This window comes from Otolemur garnettii, unplaced genomic scaffold (assembly GCF_000181295.1).
Source record: "Otolemur garnettii isolate 467f Iridium unplaced genomic scaffold, OtoGar3 scaffold00205, whole genome shotgun sequence".
Lineage (NCBI taxonomy): Eukaryota > Metazoa > Chordata > Mammalia > Primates > Galagidae > Otolemur > Otolemur garnettii.
The window spans coordinates 365,332-372,140 of NW_003852600.1; the positions used below are offsets into that span (position 1 = coordinate 365,332).

Consider the following 6,809-nt stretch of genomic DNA (forward strand, 5'->3'; position numbering starts at 1 on the left):
TGGTGGTGATGATGGTGGTGATGATGATGGTGATAATGGTGATGATAATGATGGTGATGATGGTGATGGTGATAATGATGGTGATGATGGTGATGATAATGATGGTGATGATGGTGATGGTGATAATGATGGTGATGATGGTGGTGATGGTGGTGATGGTGATGATAGTGATGTGTGTGTATATGTGTATGACTTGCCTTTTAGTTTCATGACCAAGTAAATAGGCATGCTCGGAAGTGAGATTATCCCTTAGAACACAGTTTGGCATTCAGGATATTGATAAATATTCACTTAACCTTTGTCATCTGAATGAATGATATGCTGGGTCTCTCAAACCCCTGTTTGGCAGGAATTGTTTTGTTGCCAAAACAGATTGTGAGTTGTAGGCAGTGTCTACTCTTGTCTAATATAGGTAAGGAGGCTCTCTGATCAAGGTGGCGGCTGTCTCACATTGTTGAAATTGTCCTTTCCCTCAGGGATGTGGCCTGAGGTGTCCTTCTCCTCATCTTTTTCCTTTCTATGTGCTTCTAGAAACACTGTTTGCCCCAACTGTACAGAACATGTCATGGACTGACAGTTTCTATAACTTATTTTCCAGTTTGCTCCCTACTGTTTTATGGAAGAGACTCAAAGAACTGGAATAAAAGCAAAATGGTCTATGGATGCTGAGGCTCTTGGAGGCATATCACTCAGTCTGGCTCTAATTAAAGGGGATTTTCATCTGCACACCCTGCTGTATCAGCCAGACGACCCCCTCAAAGAGGACAGAGTGACTTAACATGGGTTCAGTCAAAGAGCTACTTACAAAGATGTGGGCAAGATCTGGGGAGCCCTGGGGTATTCAGTGAAGGGTGAGAAGCAGCATGGGCCTAGAGCAGTGGTTCTCAACCTGTGGGTTGCCACCCGCAGGAACTGTATTAAAGGGTCATGGCATTAGGAAGGTTGAGAATCATGGGCCTAGAGGGACCGGGGAGAGAGGTGATCAGGACAGAGTCCCATGAGAGGCCAACTGGAGGGAAGCTGGGATGGGGGAGCTGGGCCTTTCAGTGGAGGCCACACGGCAGGAAGGGTACCCCAACCCCTACCTCCCCACCCCCCTTCCTCTGATCTCCTGCCAGCTCCCTGGAGGAAAAGGGGGCCCATTGATGTGACCCATAATGACCTAACGTCCTGGGCAGACAGGACGAGGGGGGAGCCAGTGGTGCCAGAGGGGGTTTTTGGCACACTTCCAGGAACCCACCTACCCTCAACCTCACCTGGGAGATTTAGTCTTCCCCAGAAAAGCACACTAAGCCATATGCAGGGTGGACAAGCAGAGGCCTGGTTTGTTTATCTACACACACCTGCCTTTTCCTCTTAACAGCTAAAACCCCAAACCACAGGCAATAATGGGCCATGTGTAAATGATATATCACAATTGATCCCAGTAGGACACTTAGGCCCCTCTGTGTGAGGGAGTATTATATAGCCGGTATGTGGTTTCAAGAAAGTTTTAATATCATGGGAAGACAAGTAGGATCCATTAGGCAATAAAGCCTAAAATTTTTATTCAATCTTGACCCCAGATTAAAAAAGAGGTAGCATGGGCTTTCACACCACCATCAATAGACAGGCATCACTTTAGAGTCACGAGCAGGATAACAAACACGGGTCCCAGCCAGGGCTTTCTTCTCAGGCACCTTTTGTCAGCATTCCAGCAGGATGAGACCAGAGAAGTTGTCACCAGAGGGTTCTTGTGAGGTCCCCTGTGATGTGGGATGTGCTCCCACGTGGTGGTGTAAGTTGGGGTTTGGGGAATGGGCCCCGAGACATGTACCTCTGGGATGAGGAGAGCAGCTGTCAAGGTGGGGGCACCGTGCCCTGGTCTTCACACTTCACATACAGGGGCTGAGTGGGCTGCAGTGCCTGGGAGAGAGTATGTTGCTGGGGAGAAGGTGGCTGAGGTGCATGGTCAGCTGGTGGTCTGGGTGGAGAAAGGCTTGAGAGAGGAGGGTTGTCTGCTCAGGGCAGGGCTGCCCATGCCCAGCTCTGAAAGGTGAGGACCAGGAACCACCCCTGGACTTTGCACAGGCTTATCAAGCATTAACTTACTAAGACTGACCTGTCCTTAGGAAGAGGGTTTTATCAAATTTTAACCATTTGACTTTTGCCCTCATGTTCCCTCTGATTTGAGTCAAAGATAATGTAAGGTTTTTCCCTCATAATAACAACTGGCTTTCATTTTCTCTGCAAAGCTTTGTGTCTCTGCAGTCAACTCTATTTATTTTGAAATCATAGCCATAGGCTGGAGTTGGACTAAAGGGACATGGATTGGAATGAAAAGTTAGAAATTGTGATGTGGAGGGCTGTACTGTTTTACCTTACAAATAATTTTTTTTGAGACAGTCTCACTTTGTCACCCTTGGTAGAATGCCATGGCATCATAGCTCACAGCAACCTCAAACTCTTGGGCTCAAGTGATTCTCTTGCTTCAGCCTCCCAAGTAGCTGGGACCTACAGGTGCCCGCCACAACGCCTGGCTATTTTTAGAGACAAGGTCTTGCTCTGGCTCAGCCTGGTCTCGAACCTGTGAGCTCAGGCAATCCACCAGCCTCAGCCTTCCAGAGTGCTGGGATTACAGGTGTGAGCGACCACTCCTGGCCTTAAAAAGGAAATTTTATCTTGGAACTTGGAGTTTCTTCTATGCCTGATCAGGCCTGGTACCTACGATTCCCACTCAGGCCTGCAGCTTGGAGGTGACTGGCCATGTGGTTGGCCTCAGACCACACTATGAATCTGCTTCCCTTCCCACCATTGCTAGATCTAGTCCATTCCAATTTTGGAAGATTAAATGAAAATCCTGCCTGCCTCTGGGAGTATTATTTATCTGTATGGCACAGACCAGCCCCATGCCTGATTTTTGAAGTGCTGCCACATGGCTTCTGTCAGTGAGGCCCCCTGGGACTCAGGCACAGACAGTGAGAACATAAAAAGGTTGCATTGTTCTTTCTTTTAAAGTTATCTCTGAACTCAGAGTTCTAAATCTCTTTAATTTTTCTAGTGCATTGATAAAGGATGCTTTAAAGACACACAGCCTGTCTTTGTCAAGTACCTGATATCTTTGTTTTCTTTCTTTCTTTCTTTCTTTTTCTTTTTCTTTTTTTTTTTTTTTTGGAGTGCATGCTGCAATCACAGCTCACTCTCCCCTCAAACTCCTGACCTCAAGTTGTCCTCCCACCTCAACTTCCCAAAGTACTGGGACAAAGGCTGTACTGTGCCCAGCCCCTCATGTCTTACTTTAAAAAAAAAGTGGTTTAAGGGTAACATCAGCCATACTACTTTACATCATAAAGGGGGGCTCCCACCTGCTTTGGCTTTGCTGACAGCATCAGAAATGCTCCCCAAGACTCACTTTCTAGATAGGATCCAAGGGCCTTGCATTAAGCCAACTTGCCTTTTGCCTGGACAGACACCTGGGCGCTGATGTTACCTGTCTGAATCAGTACAGGGCAGGCCTTTCTCAAGGCTTTAGATATTCTGTTTCAAGCTCAATCCAGTGAGTCAGCTGAGAGTGCTGTGTTTCTCTAGGCCTTCAGAGTGCTGACTTGTGCAACCAGCTGCATTTCCTGAGGATGTGGTTCACCCAGATCCAGCAGAGGTGGGCGGGAGCATCTGAAAGCACACTTAGTGAGGGCGGCAAAAGGCCCTATTTCCAGCAAACCTGTCTTTTATGGTGTGATGTGGGTATTTCTTGCATTTCTCTCTGGAGTGATGGTGAACCCACATCCCTGTGCCTTGCTCTGAGGCTGGCTACCAGAGATCCAGGGAAGCAGGCGGGGGACACCCTAAGGTGACAGGCACCTGCTTCCCTGCTGTCCCCTTCTTGTTACAGGCCGCCACTTGTCTTGCATCTTCTTTACCAAGGAACTTCCCTGGCTCCTGGCTCCAGCTCTGTTTGTCCTTGTAGGCATAATGTCTGTGTTCTTTATTTAGAAGGCATTCCAGCCTGCAGGTCACTGCTGTGCCATACCAGCTTTTACTTCTTCCAATCAGGAAGTCTGCAGGGCAGCCAGATGCCTGTGCTAACTTGTCCCTTTTGGCGCATTGAAGACCATGGATTGCATCATGACCTGGCTTGTCAGGTGACGCAGAGCACTGGGCTCTGAGCATCTGTGTCCATCTGCTCCTTTGTCTCCCACCAACATTTGGTAAGTGCCAGTTCTTGCCCAGTGCTCACCTGATTATTCGCTTTACTCCCTGGAATTCTAGAAGAGCCTGAGTAGGATGGGGCTGGGGTGGCCTCCAGAGGCCTGTCTGGTACTTGGTGGCAGCTGTCTGGAAGGGAGAGAGCAGGTCCGCTGGGTAGTGCTGGGGGAGGTGCCCCCACTCCAGGGCTACCATCTACCCCTTGACAGCCATAATCATGGCTGGTGTGACTGGGTGCGAGGTAGCCCAGCATGGGACCCTTTACAGAAGTGGAAACAGATACAGGTGTGATGACAGTGTCACAGCTCTCATGAGGATGGCATGAGACTCATCCAAGGTAATGCGACTGGGTGGTTTCCACCAGCCTCACCAACTCCCTGTGACTTCTTAGGGTAGAAGAGTCAGAGAACATTTCCTTTTGCAGGAAGTTCAGCCCTGTGGGCCATGGGCTTGGCCCTCAGAGACTCCCTCATGCAAAGAAAAATAGGGCCACATTGCCATCACAGAGCCGGGGGCTCTTGGTAAAGGCAAGGTAAGGCCTGGATTTCAGCCCTTGCTTGTCCCTCCTACTGGGTGGCTGCGACGTGAGCACACAACCTTGTTTTGCTGGTCTTGTGGTACCCTGGCAGATATGGTAACAAGGGGATGGCCCAGGTGTTTCCTGCTTCTCTTCCAGTTACCCATAAGGTTGACCTTGTTGGGAATTCTGGTTTCAGTGTCTCAAAGAACGTGGTTTGTCATAGTTGTAGCCTGATGGCAAATAATACACGTTTAAAATGCGGAAGTGTTCCGTGTCCCCTGTGCTCTGTTCATTAACAGTAGAAAGTGCATTTCAGTTCCAAGTGGGATGACAGTGCCTTGCCTGACCCTCTGGGAAGTTCTTCTAGGAAGATGTGCTCATGAAGGAGCAGACAAAGCAGTGGGAGCAGGGGAAGGAAGTTGTTATCTGTGCAGCTCACAGGGCTCCTGACATGGCGCTGTCCTCACTGGGGAGCAGATGGGCTCAGAGGGGTTAGCTAGTAATTTAGAGACCAGCCTCCCCCATACCGGGCTCCCCTCCGCCCACGTCCAGTGTGGAGCACAGGGCTGCCTGAGGAGCCCATGTTCTCTCCCTGTACTTGTCACTGAAGCCCCCAGATAGGTGTCATCACTTGGGAGCTGGGACAGGTGTGATTTCTCCTTTGTGCCCCAGGAAATGGAAAAGAATCACAGGGTAACAGTCTGCAGTGGATAAGGGTCTACTCAATATGACGCTTGCTATTTTCTTCCTGCAGCAGCCATGAGCACATTTCTTTTTAGTGGCCACAACTTCTATTATTTAGCACTTCCGAAGAGAAGATCTCTACCTCTGCTGAGGATCATTCTGGACTCCTCCCCCTGGGTCTCACTCAGGCCTCCTGAGCCTGCCACTGCTGCACAGGATTCTTGCTTCGTTTTTCTCCTTTTGTGCTCTCGGGTCCTCTCTCGCCTGAACACCGGAGGGCACAAAAGGAGAAAAGTGAAGCAAGAGGCCCGAGTAGCAGCGGCAGGCTGCTTCCTAACAAAAGGAAGTTTGTCAGTCAGCTTCCTAACATAACAGGCTACAAAAGGTCTCAGTTGGTAAGCTCTTTTTTTTTTTTTTTTTTTTTTTTTTGAGACAGAGCCTCAAGCTGTCCCCCTGGGCAGAGTGCTGTGGCATTACAGCTCACAGCAACCTCCAACTCCTGGGCTCAAGCGAGTCTCCTGCCTCCGCCTCCCAAGTAGCTGGGACCACAGGCGCCCGCCACAACGCCCAGCTATTTTTTGGTTGCAGCTGCCATTGTTGTTTGGCGGGTCCGGGCTGGGGATTCGAACCGGCCACCTTAGGTGTACGTGGCTGGCGCCTTAGCCGGTTGAGCTATAGGCGCCGAGCCAGTTGGTAAGCTCTTTATGGGGAGCTGCCTGGTTTCCCGAGACTTTGAAAATTCTGTTCTTTGAATGTGGTAGGAGAGCTTGGGTGTGGAGAACATTCGGCATTGCTGAGATGGCTGATGTTTGTGAGCCAAACTGGAAGGAGGTTACAGCTCACCTAAAGAAAAGTGTCTTTTAGCTCAGCACCATAGTCAAGTTTTATTTGTTTGTTTGTTTTTAAAGAAAGAAGCTATTCAGCTAGGAATAATTTAAAGTTTAATCACACTTTATGAGGCCCTGGGACACTCACTCAGGAGATGTTATTTCTGGTCTGGGCATCAGCTTTCTGAACACACCCAGAGTAACCAGCACAGCTTGTGTCTGTTGGAGGCTTTGCTCTGAGCAGGATCTGGTCACATTTCTCTGCATCATTGAAGATACATTGCCTGATCTGAGATACTTTTGCTCTAATTTAGGGTGTCAAATGAAAAACAGCAAAACAAGAGTATTGGACGTGATAAGAATTAATAAGCAACTTGGGGTTTTATTATTGTTCTTACTGTTTTTTATGAGTAAATTTTGGGCCTGTCTTGCCATTATTACTGCAGAAAAATGTAAGATGTCAAGGCTGACATTCTTCCAAGAAATTTCTTGTGAATTGTGTAACCTGATTAAGAACAGAACATGCTGCTTTCAAGGGCTGGGTCTCTACTTCTACCCCTGCAGGGATTGGGTGAAGCAGCCAGGGACAGAGA

At 48.7% G+C, this 6,809-nt stretch overlaps 1 pseudogene; it reads left to right on the forward strand.

Annotated features, from left to right (window-relative positions):
• Window positions 1-11: 11 nt before the first annotated feature.
• The window catches only part of LOC100958018, a 58,822-nt pseudogene continuing 52,024 nt past the window's right edge, over window positions 12-6,809 (forward strand).